Source organism: Euprymna scolopes, chromosome 31 (genome assembly GCF_053919585.1).
Source record: "Euprymna scolopes isolate OS-2025 chromosome 31, ASM5391958v1, whole genome shotgun sequence".
NCBI classification, from domain to species: Eukaryota; Metazoa; Mollusca; class Cephalopoda; order Sepiida; family Sepiolidae; genus Euprymna; species Euprymna scolopes.
Window position 1 is genome coordinate 36,215,102 of NC_136512.1, and position 20,026 is coordinate 36,235,127.

Sequence of the window (20,026 nt, forward strand, 5' to 3'; positions counted from 1 at the left end):
AGCACCCTCAAAATGCAAATCCGCATAACAGGGATGTGTCCAGGGTGATGAAAAGTTTCTGGCCACGGTTATGGTCTTTGGTGTGATTTCAATTGAGGGCCACATCATGACACCTCATATTTTCGAAGTCAGATTGAAAATCAACCCCCAAAGTGTACCTGAATATGCTGAAGAGTGTGGTGATCCCTTGGTGCAATCGGGTGACTCTGGCAGATGCTGGGTATGGTAGCAGGACTCGGCGCTTGCCCACAAGTCCAAAGAGACCCAGTGTTATGATGTATCCTTCTCTCACTGTACCCTGCCTCCTCCCTGACCTGAACCCGCTGGACTATTTTGTTTCTTCATACGTTAAGAACCTCACCAATATGACCTCCCACAACACCAAAGCTAGCCTAATCGTCGCCATCTGCCGGTATTCGCTGAGCCCGTATCGAGGCAGTGATTGACGCTGGATGCAGCTACATTCTATAGATGTTAGTTCTACTACATAATAAAGTTACCGGAATCGATTTTTTTTCTATAAAAGTTTAAAAATAAAACTGTAGTGTTGTTTTCTTTGGGGAGGAGGCGACACTTTTATCGTTCCATTCTGTACTCTTGTCAGCTTGTCCTGACAAGCCTCTGTACACAGACCTTAGACACCCAAAGAATTCTCTCTCTCATATATAGTGTGTCTGTGTTTTATATTTTTGTGTACATTGAACAATGAATGTTCTAAACGAAAGCTTACGATTTCCCGACTTGTCATCCTAATGAGATAATAACTAAATTTCGACCATCTGGCAGTCAGGTTTCTGATCTCCTCCCTCTGAAACGCTTCATCCTACTCTCAACTTGGTAGAATCATTATTATTGCTTAATAGCAGGAAACCAATATTTCATAGATCTATCTTTGGGGATAAAAAACAATATTTTTTTATTTTCTAAAAATAAACTGCATAAAATTAGATGTTTAATGTTTTTATAAGCAAAATCCTTTTGGAAAAGGTTGAAAGCGTGGCTTTCTGTATTCGAATATAGAACACCATGGCTGAACGTTTGATTTGTTAAATCCTTATAGGCTAATTTAAAAGTAATTAGACTTCCCATCTTCTCGATTTTCTATTTTCATATTTATTGTTTTCTTAATTCGCCTCTTCATCTTCCTTTTCCTTTCACCTCTCCTCTTTTTCTTTTTCTTTTCACTTTGTCTTTTCCCCCCTTCTCTTTCTCATTTTGATTCCCCATGATTTTCCAGCATTCTCGCTATCCCATATTTTTTCCCTTATTTCTCCCCCTAAAAAATATTGCCATGTTCATTTTTCTTTTATCGGAATAAGTTTTCAATTTTCTATTTTTGTTATACCTGAGGATGGGGCATCCTACCAGATGCCAAATATTCACCTGCTATCTCCTACATTTTCACCGAGAGATCTTAGATTATGAAAGTCCCTTATTGTTGTTAGTAGAATTGAAATCTAACTTAACAAGGCCGATAGCCATTAGTTGCATGCTCTCGTGTAATGAATGAATGCGTGAATGTAGGATTGACATGAAATTTTTAAAGATAAACTAAAATGACCGAAAAATGGGCTGAAAGGACTTAAATAAATAAAAAGTGAATGACTTTTAATGAACTTAAGTATGACTTGAATGACCTTAAGAATGATTTGAATGCTTAAAAAATAACTGGAATCCTTCAAAAACAACTTGAATGATCTGGAGAATGACTTGAATGGCTTTGGGACTGACTGGTTGTGAAGTTGGTGATCATTTTACATTAAATTAATACAGAAAAGTGATCCCCCACTTTATATCACAAAGTTACAAACATAAGTACATGTAGTAAGAACAGATACTACACTTTGATCTTGGCCAAAAGGCCAAGAAAAGGGTATTTATTTGCTCCCCACCGAGCAAATTAGGCACATGGCCGATTTTTAATGTCAGGAGTGAAGGGGAAATGGGGACCAACTCCCAGGGAATAGGGGGACTGGATATTGACAATTAGTATGAAGGGTTTCCCCTACATTGACCAAGGTCTTATATGTGGAGTTGCCCCCACATATGGTCTTTGCTTGCAGTATCTGCCGGAACAGATACTACACTTTGAGATATTAAATCCTTTATTCATGTTAAAAGTACAGTGAAAATCAACAATGAACAAAAAACTTACTTGGCCAAAAGGCCAAGAAAAGCTTTACAAGCTAAGAACAGCATCTATTAACAACAGACCTTTGATCTTAACCAAAAAGGCCAAGCACAAGTGTTACGGACAGACTGACGGATCGACGCAGTGACTTAGTCGCTTGCACGCGACTAAAAATGTTAGAAAAAAAAAATGTAAGCAAAAACTTACATCAATTGTTTCTTTTTTGTTTTTTTTTTCTTTCTTTTTTACAAGCGAAACTTTTTTCTTTTTGTACTTTCATATTTTTTATAGCTCGACTTTATCACCTTTTTATTTTTTCTCCTATTTTAAAATACAACGCATTTTCTATTTTTCTATCACTCAACTTTTTATTTAAATGTGCGTTTGTATCTCTTTGAACGGTCAACCCCCCTCCTTTTCTAAGTTTTGCTACATCACTTTTTGTACAATCAGTCTGCAACTTTTGAAAGATTCTGTTAGTTCTGTACTCCATATCTCTAGTTAGCAGAAATAGGCGACATTTTGTTTTTTGTTTTGATTTTTATCCTCACTTTATTCTGATTAGTATGACTTGTTCTGACCGATTTGCAAATCACGCCTTTGTAGAATTACAAAAGGTGTTCTGTTGAACAGACGATTGACCATTACCTCTTATTATTGGTTAGTTTCTAATTGAACCATGGATTACATTAAATCGAGATTTTTTTTTTTTTTTTTACATAGGCATAACCACTTATCAAGACCCAGAGACCACTCGAGGATAAGGGTTTTAGTGTACAGTAGTCAATTGGACAATATAGTAATCGTTAGTAATGGAAATTCGGTAAATTTGTTAAGTGGAACGGCTCATCAAGAACTTGTTTATGTTGGACTTGAAGACAACCATATTGTAGTCAGCTGGAAAGCAGGAAAACTGAAGACAATTCCACAGGCGTGCAGTTCTAAGAAAGAAGCTTTGTTCATGGAATCTACGTTTACGTTTAGGCATAGGTAATGAGTGGGAGTAATTATTGATAGTGTTTTCAGCTAAACGAGTGTTTCTTGTGAAAGTTTGGTGAGGGGGGAACCATAGATTGAAGCTCAGTTGAGCACTTTCCATGAAAATAACGATAAAGCAGAGACAAACTCGCAACATCTCTTCTGTGAGATAGAGGTTGCAGCGAAGAGAAAAGGACATCTACGAGGTTACAAAGTCTATTTTGAACTCTATCAAGGCAGAACAAGTCCTTTCTAGCAGCTCCTGCCCAGATGTGGCAACAATACTCCATCCTTGGACGTACCTGGCTCTTATATAGATAGAGAATTGCATCGACAGTGAGATATCTACTGGATCGATAGAAGGATTCCACCATTTTTCCAGCGGCCTTGGCAACAGATTTGATGTACGATACAGAAGATACAGTGAAGAATAATTATTCTAGTGATGTACAACACTAAAGTGTATTAACCGCTGGAGTTATCATTGCCTATTTAATTGCTATTATTTTTTAAAATTTTTAACTTAGTCTTGTGACTACCCTTACCTGATTTCAAATGTAACCAGAAGAGAGTAAAAACATGTTTGGTGCTATAGTCCATCTGCGTGCAGCTGTCATCCTGAGTGCTTAACAGTTAACTTGTAAGTTGAGCAATTGACATCCTTCTGGCGTTGCATTTATCACTTCCAGAACAAACCTGTCCTTTTTACAACTTTATTATTTTTTTTTAAATGCGCTAACTGTATTTCCTAGGATACCCTGTTTCAGTCTGGTTAGTAGTCGTCCAGACTTGGTGACAAGAGTACAAAAGTGTCTAAATTAAGTATGCGCTATCTATCAAGCTCTAGGTCTTGTCACATCGCTGCAGTCTTGCATCCGTGTTTGTTTTACAAGTACTTCCATGGAATGTACTCGAAACTAAGTGCACTTGTACCTCCGCAATGACAATACCCCCAACCAATGCAGATACTAGCAAAATGCCATTACTTCATTGTGGTCGTCTACATTCATCCGAAACTTTCTACCCAAATAGCTGCATTTCTTGAACCACTTATCTTTGTAATTTCATCCTTGTTTTCCTAATTATACAAACATGCAGAAATTTAAATATACTGTGAATAAACCATTTCCTGAGCAACTTTACAACTAGGATGCTCTCAATAAATCTGTCCTCTAATCACAGTCAATGTCCCTTGTTTGGGATGAATAAAAGTTGAAAGAATTAAAACAAATCACAACTGACCAACCCATTTCTATGATTTCAGTTGACAACTAAAATTGAAGTAACATAATCAATTTTTTATTTTTATTCCTATCCAAAGTCTCCATTTTTGGGGAGCTGGGTTTTCCCCACATTAAAAACCAACCTTGTGTCTAACTCTGTTCTCATGAGGAGGCAGGTAAATAGGTACACGATCAAGCATTTCTCATCAACCCTTCAGTGACGTCAACAGCTGATCCCCCCCCCCTGTGCTTTTACGATCTAGTAAGCTGGTTATTTGTTAGTTACACATTTAGCTCTTTGTGTTTTGTCGTTTTTCTTTGCCATTGCTATATTTGTCTCGTGTCTTTAACAAGTTACTAGACTGATCACCATCATTGACCCCTGAAACAGACTTACTGGAGAGAAACTAGGATATGAGATTTTTTTATTTTTATTTTTTTTTTAATCAAAGAAAGTGGACGTATGGACTAGTTTTACTTGTAGGTTGATTTTTTTTTTTTTTTTTTTTTTTTTTTTTTAGAGATAAAAAGTAGAATTAACATGAATCTAATCAGTTTTTTTTAGATGTAAATTTTGACCTTAATAAAGGAACTTATGAATCGTATTAAAGACAATTCTAATCCAATCTATATCCACCTACTCTAAAACCACCCAAAAGTTATAATTAAACACATACCCCCTTCCCCCCCAAAATGCAAAATATTTCATGCACATAAGGCCTTTTATAATAAAGTGTTAAAAGATAGCTGTTATAAAAACATGCAAATATATCAAAGCAATGTCATCTAGGGGTTATTCCAGCCCAATTCATCCAGCCCCGACACACCCCCTCTTGGATTTTTTTCATATTTACACCATACAAACTTTGGGTTAAAACTAAGAGAAATCTGCAATTTCAGCCCAGTTGGATTTCAGGAACATATTTTTTTTCACAGTTGGTTTCGGCCTGGAAATCAAAAATTGCTATCTCATGACGTAGAATTTTCGACCCCCGGCGTTTTACAAAATTTGCATTTTTGTTGCAAAAAATAAAGCTCTGGAGCTAAATATTCACACATATAAGGTTTTGAGGGCAAGGAATCCAAAAATCATGGTTAGAAAGATGGCAAATGAGAGGAAGTACCTTATTTTTACCATTTTAGGTGGTGCCGCAGCACTTTTTTAGAGCTTGTTTGGGGCGATATTTTATTGAGAAAAAAACATAACTGTGGTGCTTTGCCAGACTTCTCCTTTGGATTTTTAAAGTGACAATGGGTTGGAAATTACAAAAATCAAATAAAACCTTTCGGCATATTTGACATTTCCAGACACTAAAGCCTCAAAATTGGCATTTTTATAAAAATTTAAGGATTTTTTGGTGAATTTGGCAACAATCTAATCTTAAGTTATGATCAATATCTAGAGCTGAAAAAAGACTTGGATCGGCTCATTATAGCCCATTTTCATAATATAATGTCAAATTACATCATATAAAAGGATATGGACCCCTACTTCACAGTCAAAATGGACAAAAAATACCCATACCCTCAGATTTGGCTGTAATTTGCTGTGCAGATAGACAATATAGAAACTAAGAAATCCTGAAAATTTGAGCATCTAATTCCAAGCGGTTTCCGATTTAGAGCATTTTTTGTTTTCGTTTTTGCTGCATAATGTGGCGCCCGGGATAAATTTTGTGATGTCATTTCTTTGAATATTTTCTGATTGAAAGATCCTATGGCTCTGAAAATTTGCACAGGTAAGTATTTTGACCCAAGGAATCCAAAAATGGCATCAGATTTGCTAAAAAGTGAATCCTTATAGAGATATTAAGGGTTTTTGGATTTTTTACCCACATGCCCCAAAATCCAATAAAAAAGGGTGTGGCTGATATGGTAATGCATTTTTTTTTCATATATTTTTTCTAGACACAATAAATTACCGCTGGACCAAAAATGTTAAAAAGTTCTTGTTCCGTTCACTCACAGTTTCTGTTGAAAGTCAGGTCTATTTTCGATGATAATGAAAAATATTCCCTTCCCTATTAGATGTAATAATTAATTTAGACATTTGCTAAACTGACATCATACCTTAATTTTGGAATAAATTTGCAAGTAAGCCAGATACTAAAAAGTTCTGATAACAATTTCAACAATTTCACAGGCCTACAGTCTTCAAAATTAATTGATAAGGGTTGAAAACACCAAGTTATGATAAAAGTATGCTATTTTTTTAATAAGAAACTAGTAATAGGATGGTAAAAATCTTTCATTATTCGTATTACCATCAGGACTTAAGGTTAGGAGGAAAGGGATGTGGTTTTACTGATTTTATGAAGTTTTATCAGTAACATTAACATGGCCAAGATTAAACAAACTTGGTAAGATGTTCTTTTTCACATCTTTTGCCTTGTCATAGAGGACAAAAGCATAAAATAAATAAATTATAAAAAAGGCACGTTTTATATTCTACGTTTGATTTAATTGACAATAAAGTTGATATTATTTTTCTTGAAAACCATTTTTTTTATAAACTTGTAAATAAACTGCATTTTCTAAAGGTTAAGAACGAATTTTCATGAAGTTTCAATTTCTGTTTTGTTTATTTTATGCAAGTAAATTAAATTTACACCTTATTTTGATGTTATTATGATCTAAAGTTTATTTTTACTAATAGTTTAAAAACAATAAATATTTATCAGTACCAGCAGTGGAAAATTAAGTTTAAAATGATATTAAAAGAATTGTTTTTGGAATCAGAAATTAGGTTAAAATTTTTCTGATTCCAATATCTCAAAAAGTTCTGATTCAGTTGAGTATTGCATATTCTGCTCATTGTGAATTATTATTTCACATCTTTCTTCCAGAGCAATAAATTAAGAATGTCTTCTGAACCAAGGAAACGAGAGGGAGGAGATACATCATTGATGACAAGTGCTCCTCAATGTTCTTTTGGATTACTAATGAAGAGTGCATGTCACCGCAATCTGAAGCCATCTTCAACACCAATAACTGCATTAGAGCATGATGTAAGAACTGTGCTCAAATTAAGAGCTGGTGTCACACTCACTGATGAAACCGTTGCTAACATTTGCAGGTATCACGAATTTCATTTGGGGCATTACTTTGAGAAAAAATATACAAAGTGCTGCAACATCTTTTTGAAGCACAAAAGAAAGGTAAAGGGTGATCGTGCTATCAAGTTAGACATGGCTGAGATGCTAAAGCAGAAGGGCTACCATGTTGTTCCTGGCTGGAAGCTTTGCCGTCACTGTGAAGTAGCTGCCAAGAAGTTAGAAGATACAAGTGAAACAGAAGGAAGTGACAACCAAGACCTTGAAAATGAGTCGCAAATTGAACAAAAGAGAGAGAAACTGAATGACAGTCTAATGATGTTTGATATATCCCCTATAAAAACCGGTAGAATGCAGAAGCACACAAAAATCAATATTGTCAGAGAGAAATTAGAAAGAAACTATGAAATGCAAGTAGAGGCAGCTGCCAAAGTCCTTAACATCTCTAGCCCTGAATTAGGAAGCCCTATTAGCAGCCAAACGAGTCAAACGGATTTAGTGGCAAAGGCAAAAGATTATGATTGTTTGTTGGATGCAATGAAGGACAAACTTGAGAATAAAGAAATGAAAACCAGTGAGAGGATCCAGTTGATGACTTTAGCTCCAGAAAGTTGGTCTCGAAAAGAGGTGTCTGAATATTTCAATGTCTCTGAATATATAGTACGTGAAGCACGGCAACTGAAAAAGGATCGAGGTATTCTTTCATTGCCACAGAAAAAGAAGGGGAGAGGTCTCTCAAAAGAGGTTATCAATTCTGTCTTGGCTTTCTATGAGGACAATGAATTTTCACGGTTAATGCCTGGAGGGAAAGATTTTGTGAGCATTGGTAATAAAGTTCATGTCCAGAAACGGCTCCTATTATGCAATCTTAAGGAGCTTTATGTAGCTTACAAAGAAAGCTATCCTGAACACAAAATAGGTCTTTCAAAGTTCTGTGAGCTCCGTCCAAAATGGTGCGTCACCGTCTTGACATCAGGTTCTCATTCAGTTTGTGTTTGCACCCACCATCAAAATACCAAATTGCTTGTTGACTGCTTTGTTTCAACTGTCAAGACTCAGCTCAGAAGGAAAGCTGAAGAATCCAGAGATGAGAGTGCTGCTAATGTACCAACTGAAAATCCCAATTTTAATATCACTTACAAAGATTTGATGGCCTTGGTAGTTTGCGACACCAATAGTCTTGAATGTATGGTCCACCGTTGTCCTAAATGCCCAGGTTTCCCTGCTCTAGAGAAGTATATCAGAGATAAATTTACTGAATTGGAAATTGACAGTGAGATGTCATATAGTCAGTGGGAGAGTGTGGATAGGACAATGCTACGGACACAGATGGCTGATGTAGATTACTTCATAGAGATATTGGTATACAATGTTGATAATCTAACGACCCATTCCTTCACAGCAAAGAGCCAAGCGCAGTATCTAAAAAAGAGAAGAGAAGAAATAACTGAGACCGAATGTATACTTCTCTTGGACTTTGCGGAAAATTATCACTACGTGGTGCAAGATGAGATCCAGGGATATCACTGGAACAAAGACCAGTGTACCATACATCCAGTGGTAATTTATTACAAAGATAACAATGGTAAACTTCAACAGATCTCATTATGCATCATTTCAGATGACCTTGAGCATGACACCTGTTTTGTGCATGAACTGCAAAGAATGGTGATGTTGTACATCAAAGAGAAATTTCCCTGGATCAGGAGTGTAGAGTACTTCAGCGATGGCTGTGCTGCCCAATATAAAAACTTCAAAGCATTTATTAACCTTTGCCATCACTCATCAGATTTTGGAATTGATGCAACTTGGGCATTTTTTGCAACTAGCTATGGCAAATCACCCTGTGATGGAATTGGTGGGGCTGTCAAACGCAAAGTTCTCCGTGCCAGCTTGCAAAGGCCAATAAAAGACCAAATACTCACTTTTCATGCTGTTGCAGACTTTTGCAGATCATCGATCACTGGTATCATGTTTCTAAAGATCGACAAAGAAGACATGGTTTCAGTTCGAGAGAAACTTCAAATGAGATATAAACTGGGAGATACTGTGCCTGGTACAAGGAGCTGTCACTATTTCAAACCAACTTCTCAGTTTACTATTCAGGGCAAGCAACTGAGTGCTGACACAACGATCTTTATCGACCATTCTTTCCTGGACATGCCTACGCCGCTAGATGAAACTCTGGAGTTGCTCAAATGCAATGACTACATTACTTGCATTTTTGATGGGTATTGGTGGTTAGCATTGATTGAGAGTGTCAACAGGGAAGAGAAAGATCTTACTTGCAAATTCCTGCATCCACATGGACCATCACATCAATTCCACTGGCCAACTAATAGGGATAGAGGCTATATTCCACTAAGCAAGGTCGTTATGAGAGTGCAGACCCCAAGTATTTCAGTGAATGGTAGAACATATTTCATCACCAAGGAGGAGAAAAATAAGACTCAGAACTATTTTGACAGATTAAGTCGATAGTTGGAGTTATAACAAATGTCTGTTTTATATTTGTTTGACAGTTTTTCTTATGATAAACTAGATTATGCATCAGTCTTTTATTTTCGACTATTTTTTTGTCCATTTTGACTGTGAAGTAGGGGTCCATATCCTTTTATATGATGTAATTTGACATTATATTATGAAAATGGGCTATAATGGGTCGATCCAAGTCTTTTTTCAGCTCTAGATATTGATCATAACTTAAGATTAGATTGTTGCCAAATTCACCAAAAAATCCTTAAATTTTTATAAAAATGCCAATTTTGAGGCTTTAGTGTCTGGAAATGTCAAATATGCCGAAAGGTTTTATTTGATTTTTGTAATTTCCAACCCATTGTCACTTTAAAAATCCAAAGGAGAAGTCTGGCAAAGCACCACAGTTATGTTTTTTTCTCAATAAAATATCGCCCCAAACAAGCTCTAAAAAAGTGCTGCGGCACCACCTAAAATGGTAAAAATAAGGTACTTCCTCTCATTTGCCATCTTTCTAACCATGATTTTTGGATTCCTTGCCCTCAAAACCTTATATGTGTGAATATTTAGCTCCAGAGCTTTATTTTTTGCAACAAAAATGCAAATTTTGTAAAACGCCGGGAGTCGAAAATTCTACGTCATGAGATAGCAATTTTTGATTTCCAGGCCGAAACCAACTGTGAAAAAAAATATGTTCCTGAAATCCAACTGGGCTGAAATTGCAGATTTCTCTTAGTTTTAACCCAAAGTTTGTATGGTGTAAATATGAAAAAAATCCAAGAGGGGGTGTGTCGGGGCTGGATGAATTGGGCTGGAATAACCCCTAGATCAAACCTAAAAAAAGTAAGAAATAAGAACGTTTATTGGTTTTAAACCTCCATTCAAATACGTGATTAAAACCAAACTAGGTAAAAGATTCTTAAACTTAATTAACCTCCATTGCCCCTTCGCCCCCCAACAATATCCTCCATAATTTTTATCTAAAAAAAAAATATCACCAAATTAACCTTCAGTTGTAGGGAAAACATTTAAATGACAATACTAACTCCAATTCTATAATACAGTTGGAGATTTCGGCGTTATTAATAAAATAAATTGTCCACTACAGAAGAAATGTTCATGAACCTCTATAGTTTATCAAGTTACAATTACAACCAGAGAAAATACATCCTAAAACAAATACTTTATAGGCGTCGCTGCAATTTAGCTTCAAAGATACAACCCCCCAAAAAAAACAACAACAAAAAAAAAACACTTATCTGTCATGCTATCCTACCGCTACGTCACACTTCGTATGAACTGCTACATCTGGTCACCTCCCTATTTAAATAACTTCTTTTTTTTTTTTTTTTACATAGTCTGACGACACATGCCAATACTAAAAAAAAAAATAGATCATTTAATTAACTAGTCAAACTGAAAACGTACACATTGTTTACTTAAATATTTTTTAAAATTTGATAAGGTAACCTTTCAAGTTTGAATGTAAAGTTTTTTTCTTTTCATTTCATTATGAACAATTAAATGAAAACAGCTTTTTCGCTTTTTAATTACGAAAGATTGAAATATCGTGTCATTCTTGTCTGGACATGTCTGTATAATGTTTTATATGAGATTCTGTACAGAATTCAAATTGAATCCTTTATTTGATCCATTGGACTAGATTGTTTTGTTTCATCAGCCGTGACCGTTTAGAAGTTTTATGTAATTTTTATTATAGTATCGCTTATGAGGATTGAACCTGCAGCCTTCAGATCTGATACTATCAGATCGATGTGTCTGAAGATGCTGACTTTCTCACCTAAACTGCATTAAACATTCATGTTCTTGAAAATGTAAATGTGAACGGTTATATACAATTAAATATTGAACTGATTTTTTAAAATCCACAAGCTCAATTTTCACAATTCATTAAATCGTTCACAGATGTTTCCATATGTTCACAAATCCTCACGCATGATCGCTACTCAAAAAGAGCTCAACTATAACAAAGCAATTCAATAGTTACAGAATTGCACAAAAGGGTATTGGCAAAGGTGATTTTTCTCAATCTATGGCAAAGGAATAAAACAAGACTTAACTGGTCAATGCTAAGTTCTTAATTTCGAATTTTTTACTTGTCAAAACATGATTTGATAGCTTTGTGCAATGCATTTTTGATATTACTATGTAGACAGAACTTGGACCATCTAACGTTGCCCTTGTAGAGAGATAATGCTGATTTTATGTTAACATATCGATTTCTATAACGCAAGCATTTACTTTCAGTGTAGTTTGCTTGAAGCATTTTGTGCAATACGTTAGGGTTTGTGTTCTTTGATAGAAGCGCTGGTTGAGTTTTAATAAAATAAATACGTATTAGAAACGTTTGAAGCCAAACCAATGCATTATTACAAAATAAACCTATTTATTTTGTTTGAAATTTATATTGAAATTTATAAATATATATATATATATATATTTTTTTTTTTTTGCCATGTTGTTGTTGTTGGAGCATAGAATCAGAAGTAGTGTAGCTTCGAAATAGATTTATAAATTTCAAGCAAAATAAATGTTTATTTTGTAATAATGCGTTGTTTTGGCTTCAAACGTATCTAATACGTATTTGTTTTATTCAAACTCAACCAGCGCTTCTATCAAGGAACACAAACTCTAACGTGAATTCCGCGTGACTAACACACGGTTCTGATATTTAAAAAGACTACCGTAAAAACAACGGACGGACTTCTACTGATTCTACGCTCTAACAACATGACAAAAAAAAAAAAAAAAAGAAAGACATACTGATAATGAAGTGTATCTTCGAAATAGATTTATAAATTTCAATATAAATTTCAATATAAATTTCAAACAAAATGTTTATTTTGTAATGCGTTGTTTTGGCTTCAAACATATCTAATACGTATTTGTTTTATTGTGTGTAATAGTTTATTAGATTTATTATTGAAATAAAACTTAATTAAAAGTCCAGGATGATATACTCTCACTTAATTAAAAAAAAAACTGGGAGCCAGGTTTTCAAATATATAAGCGAGGATTCAACAGATAGACAGTCTAAAACTTCCACATAATTTCTTGTTTCCATGGCAAACACTGTGCAGCCAACAGTTACTACAAATTTACTCACATGTGAACAATGGATACGTGTAATTGCTACTCTTGATGGAAGAAAGACTGAATCTTTCCTTTCAGATTTTACTTCATAAAGAAAGATTGGTCAGTTCTTTTACTTTGTATTCGAAACGAAACTTGTTTATATGGATTGTCTAACAACACTTTGGATCTTGCTTGCTCGTCATTGTGCACATTAGATGACTTCACAAAGGGCAAATAACGTAAAGTATTGAAAGAAGTAAACCTTCCAAAGTGAAAGTCATACCAAGATAGAGCAGGAAGTTGCGGGAGGAGGCATAAATAATTATAAGAAGGAGGAGGGAAATGGATAAAAACGAATTGATCATTATCAAGAAAGAACGCTACGAGTATTTGGATTTTTTTTTCTTTTGCCTTTTCATCCTGTCGTCAAACATTTCTGAAACGTTCTTGGCCAACATGAATTAAACTTATAAACTAATGTTTTGGAACTTGTTTTTGCTTAAAGATATCAATTATTGTTTATATGGATTATCTTAGTCATTAGTGGATATTGCCTTTTCCGTAACAAAACTATCGAAACTTTCAATCTTGCTTCTCCCTGTGCAACTTCAATGACGTCAGAAAGGACAAATAGCATAAAGTGTGAATGATGAAAATAATGTCCAGGATGGAAGTCATACGAAGAAAGAGCGGAAAGTTATGGGAGGAGGTGTAAATAATTATGAGAGGGGCGAGGAAGAAAAGTGAATAAAACCAGTTGATCATTCTCGAGTCCAAACCATAATGCCCCAATTGGAAGAGGTGATTTTTCCATACATTAAAAACGGCTTTGTGTCTAATTCTTCTCTTTAGAAGGCAAGTAAATCCGGACTCAAATAGTAGACTTTAACGCTTACGAGAGCAATGACAAACTACTTGTAGTGGCGGGACTACTGTTGATACTCTAAATGTCTTTCAAGGTATAAGAAATTTAAATTTCAACCTTTTGCTGGACAAGCACAACGAACAAAACCTTAAAAGGACGCTGTCAGAAGGCAGAATTGATGACATAATCTTTTTGTTTGTTGGGATATTTCATCTGAAACACGCATTGATCACATGATGAACGTACACATTGATTTGATTTCAAGAATCCCAGTCGAGCGTTTCTTTACAGAATTTTTTGTTTTTCGTTAGAAATTTTTTTATGTGAATGTTTCAGTTTTCAAGCAAATCAATATTTTTCATAATTCGATCTTCTCTGAAAAAAAAAAAAAAAAAAGTTTGTGACTAGCGTTTCGAAATTCAATTTATGCTACACTATACATGCATGTGAAGGCGCAGATGCACATTTATATAATAACTAGCAGGTCACCCAGCATTACCTGGTCATAAAATATGCTTAAATATATTTTAATTCATGCAGATTTCGTATTTATTACTATAGAGCAAATTTTCTATGGATTATTATATTATTATATTGCACCTAATATATAATAGTGATTTTACAAGTTAAAAACAAATATAATTTGGATGTCATCAGCTAGAATCAAAACCAAAACATTTAGCTCTTTAGTGGTATTCGCTATCATATATGGTCTAAGCATGCATAAATATCAAAACTTTAAAAAAATTAGTGCAAAAAATTAATGGTTAATATTTGCCCATGTGTGGAGAATACATTATGTCTGCCAAGTTCCAATTTTTCAATTGTGTGATCCATTTAGCAGCTCTTTTTTTACTTGCTAAAACCCAAATTGAATTGGTTCCACAGATCTGTATCCCATATATCAAGTTTCAAGACAGTCAACCAAAAATTGATATTATTTTGGAAGACCGTTCCGGGCACACACACGGTAATTTGTATGTACATGTATATAGATCTGCAAAGGTAATTTCTTGTTCGTGCGTACGTTATCACCCCCACCTCTTTTAAAAATGTGATTACCCGATCGCTGAAAATACAATGCAAAAAACAATACTTAAAAATTTTATATGTTGTGTCGAACCTAAACTCTAACTAAAATACACTTTATTGGTATTTTAATTTGGATAAGTGGAGTATGTTATTGATGGGACAATTTTAATATTGTTCTCAATTCCATCATAATTCCCAATTTTAATTTCGATTTTTTAAAAAAAATTTCTAGATATTCAGTTTTTTTTTTTTTTTTTTCTCGTCACTGTAACCCCCCCCCCAAAAAAAAAAAACATGCAAATGTAAAAATACACGTATGAGAGATGATCTATAGATTTTAGTTTTACTGTTTTATATTGATATGTATCATTTTACCATTAGTACCAGCAATGGAAAATTAAGTTTTAAACAAAACCTTTAATAGAATCGTTTTTGGCATCAGAAGTGGGCAGAGATTATTCTGATTCCGATATCCACAAAAGTTCAGATTTTTCTGATTCCCATTAATTGTCCCAACATTAATATCTGTTTTGTCCAAAGATGATAGAAATTAATAGGTTTGCGTTTGTGTTGGACGTCCACATGTCACAAACTTCTACATAAGTTTTGGTGCATATCTCCAACACTTGAGCAATGGCAATTCAACAATGCTATGGAGCTTTACTAAATTGACTGACTTTGAGACAATTGAGTTTTAAGTGAGAAGGCAAAATCCGAATGTCTGGCTGCACAAGTTGTAAGAAAAGATATAAAAACAAATAATTCTTAAAAAAGGGAAAGACTTGTGTGGTTCATGCCATACAGGGATACGTTTTCTACAATCCGTCTGGCAATGGCTTTGTCATGTTGCGGTTCAGTTCTAAATGGTCTACCTTTCCTGGTTTTACCTTCTCTCTGAGAATTGCCTCATTACTGGGGAATGCAAACTGGGCTGTTCAGGCATTTTTTTTGTATGATAGAATGCACTACACTTGATGTGCTGGCTTTTTGAAATCACCTCCTGCAGAGAAGGTAAGTAAATGTTTACAAAATGTGAAAATACTAATATTTCGATTGTTCATTCGTATGTATGTATGAGAAAGTTGATAGAATGTAGCATTTGTATTTGGGTGCGCGGAAAGGAAATAAAATGGTTGCGTACAAATCTTTGCGCAAGTTGACGCTGTTAAACATGCGTTTGACTTAAATATCATTCGGCAGTAGCAGCTTCGTCATTGTCGTCCTTCGAGGCAGGAGTTTTTCTGTTTTTATTACTCAGATATTTTTTAATCTGAATTTATCATGTTTTTATTCCCAATTCTTTCGCTATCGCTTGACTCTTTATCATTTGAACGTGCCTTATCAATTTGTATCCATTTAAACGGTCAATATTCTCTTGTGCTGCGTCACTCTTAGCTAAAGGAAAAATGATAATGCTTATCATATTCTGTTTAATGTCCATGCTGCATGTGTAATGCGGCTTTTAAAAATTGACTTCCGAATTAACCTATCTTTGGCCAAGTTTTTTATTCATAACTCAAGTTAATTATCACTTCCTCCCATGTTTTTTTATGAACTAATTCTATCTCCTCTGTTCTACATCTGTTAAGTCAAAACTCTCATTCTCTGTCAATGTGACCACATCATCAAAGTCTCCTGTTCTGCACACATCTTATACTTTCCAGATTTCATCTTCATCAGATCTATGTTTCAGCTTGTGTTTATGACTCTCATAACACACCCATCGTTTTTTTTTTTACATGGAGATCACCACTTATCAAGGCCCGGAAGCCACTCGGGGATAAGGGTTTTTGTGTGTACAGTAATCAATGGGATAGTATCATAGTAATAGTTAATATTGGAGATTTGCCCTAGAAAGGAAGCCTTTGTCGAGAGATTCACTAATCCTATGGGATATAACCGTTAGCACATCTGTTGTAGATTTAGCAAAACAGAAACCATATTGCATGTCACTAACGAGATTATTTCTGCTGAGGTAGTTGACTACTTTATTTAATATGGATTCCAGCAACTTACTCATGACACACAGGAGACTTATTGATCTGTACTGAGAGGGAGATGATTTATCACCTGAATTCCTAAATACAGGGCATACTGACGAAGTTTTCCAGGGTGTTGGAAAGCACTTCTCCTTAAGGCAACGCTTAAACAGTTTTGTAAGTATGGGGGCAAGTTCTGGTTGAAGCTTTTTCAACACTATAATTGAAATGCCGTCTGGGCCAGTTGCTTTACTGGAATCAAGGTTCTTGATTAGCTTGGCGACCTCACGCACAGATATTTGTATGTTGCATAGTGTGTTGTCTGTTATAGGAGGAAATAGGGGAGTTGATGGCCTTCATCGCAAAAGGTAGAATTAGCTGCAAAGTTCTTGGCAAATAGTTTAGCCTTGTCTGATGCTGATGAGATGACCTCAGGTCCATTGATGATGGTTGGGATAGAATGCATGCTTCTGTTAAGAATCCTGTTTGCTATTTGCCAAAACCGGTGGAAATCAAGCCGCTGCTCAGCTACTTTGGATTTAACGGACTGAGCATATACTTGTAGCTCTCTTGCATTTTTTATTCTTTTACAGTGGTTGCTGGCATTCCTGAAAGCAGCTTTAGTCTCAGTACATCTATTACGTTGGTAGCTATGGAAAAAGTGATTTCTGTGTGCAATGGCAGCAGCACATTCTGGGGAGAACCATGGCTGGCTGTTAGGTTTTTGTTGGAATTTTTTGGATAGTATGAATCGATCTATGCCTTCAATTAACCATTCGGTCAGGTCTGATACTATAGAAAACACATCCTTTTTAAATATGGAATGCAGGAGTAGCTACCCATGTAATGCATATCCTTGACCTTTACTGACCAGTTTTCACTTCCGTATAGCATTACACTGAATGCACATACCTGGAAGATTCTTCTTTCGTTTGACAATGGTAACGCTCTTCTGATTTAATAATGGCAGAATTTCCCTGAACTAACTCCATCCACTCCTAAATATTGCAAACAGAACCAACTCCTCCTTATGGTCTCAAGGTAACAAAACATTTGAATAACTTTGATATTTTTGCCATCCAAATATACTTTTCTCATATGTGTTCTCATCTGTCTACAGTATCGTACGCTTGGCCTTCGGGACAAGATCAAAGTGTAGTATCTGTTCTTCAAATGCTGCACTTCCATTTCTTGTTCTCTTTCGGAGGAGGAGAAATCCTTCACGACTGGTACAATTTTTATTTTTGTACCTTTTCTCCACGTTAAAAAACGACCCTGGTGTCTAACTCTGTCCCGTGGGGAGGCATAGTAAATAGGTACAGTATCGTACGCTTCTTGCATACAAATTTATCACCTCAACATATTAGTAATTCCATTGCACTTGTGTACTCGATGCTTCCACGTGTCATGAAAATGTGAATTGCATCCAACTCTTATTTCACAAATTGAGCAGAGAGGTTTCAAACACTACAACCACTGAACATCACGTTGAGCTTGGTAACATTCACTTTCAATAAAATGACAAAGCAATATTTTAGATCTGTTGTAATACTTTTGTGATGGTGACTTCCCTTTGTCATCAGTAAAGAGGCAATTGTTTGTTGAGGTGTTTTTTCTCTCCCCTATTTGACTTTGTTAGCCCTCCAAATTCAGTTTATTTTTTATTTTTTGCTTGAAATCGGTTTTGTATAAAAATGTCTTATTTGTTTATTTCTGATGTAGATGTAAAATTATAGAATTTAAATCTGTATAATACATTAATTTGAAGTGTGTGTGTGTGTGTGTGTATATATATATATATATATATATATATATAAATAAATTACTAGCAAGCCGCCTGGCGTTGCCCGGTCATAAAATATGTATAAATATATTTTATTTCATGTTATTATAGAGCCAGTTCTCTTTTGATTATTATTCAATATATAGTAATTATTTCAAAACTTATAAAAAATGTCTGGCGAGGGGTGTGGGGGTTATCCACTAAAATCAAAACCAGAGCATTTAGCATACCGGATTTAGTCATTATTTATCTCAAGCATTGTTATGCAAATTTGTTAATTTTCATGTAATCGCCTGCATATCTATGACTGAGTATATTAAGAGTTTTGTTAATAATTTGAAATAGAAAAAGTAGGCTTTTAATATCAATGTCGGAGCGAAAAAAAACCCTCTACTTTATATATATATATATATATATATATATATATATATATATATATACTCATACTCCTATAAATCTGTTTTTTTTTTTTTTTTTTTTTTTTTTGTGTATTGATATTCATATTAAAAACCCTTTTTTTTTTTTTTTTAAATTTATTTAAAAAGAAAATACAACTTCCTTATATATGGGTTGTGGAATTGCATTCATCTGCAAAAGATCTAGCTAATTTGCATATTCTTTTAAACGTTCATTTTAATTCCGTATTAGTTTTTTTTCAGTTTTCTTATGGGATGATCACCTTTAGTTAACTATTACATGTAATTATATTCATGCAGATATTCTACATGATTTATATTTGTGTAAAAAGTTTATAGTAAACACAAAACTCTTTCCATTTATGTATATATTTTTGTTTAAAAAATTTTGCCTATCGAATGCCTAGAGTTTTTTTTGTATACAGACCTTAAACTTCATATATAAGGTATTTGAACCTATGCGAAACTTTATATTTGGGTTTTAGCCCTGTAAAATCGGCATAAAGGTGTGAAAATTAAAACAATGAAATTTTTCAGCTGAGGTCGAACGCCGACATTATGAATACGAGTGCTTTATGTCAAATTGATGGTTAAATTTGTGCTCGTTTTTGCATCAAATACTAATCTCTATCAATCTCCAACTGTGCATCAAATGGATACCATAATACTTAGTTCGTTGCACCTTATTAAAAAGTCCATACAAAATTTCAGTCAAATCATCCCAATAGTTTCAGAGAAAAAGTGTAACAGACACTAAGAGAAATATAATAGAAATACTAATGTGGATAGAATAGTAATGATATACAGTAATAAAGTATTGAGGAATATAAAATGAATTGCAATAATTTTGAATTTGCATTGCTGAGTAGTTAATTTATTACCTAAAAGTAATTAGATATTTGTATGTAGATATGGAAACATTTAGTATTGTTGACTTAAACGATTTCATATTAAGACAAGATAAACTTGATATATGAATGACAAGCATTACCTCA

The 20,026-nt window shown here is 34.5% G+C and overlaps 1 protein-coding gene and 1 pseudogene across 4 annotated transcripts in view; one reads left to right on the forward strand and one right to left on the reverse strand.

Moving 5' to 3' along the window:
• The window catches only part of LOC145255692 (E3 ubiquitin-protein ligase RNF34-like), a 187,800-nt gene that overhangs the window by 27,338 nt on the left and 140,436 nt on the right, over positions 1 to 20,026 (forward strand). The gene's annotated exons all lie outside the window — the stretch shown is intronic.
• LOC145255917 (U2 spliceosomal RNA) lies at positions 1,738 to 1,875 on the reverse strand (annotated as a pseudogene).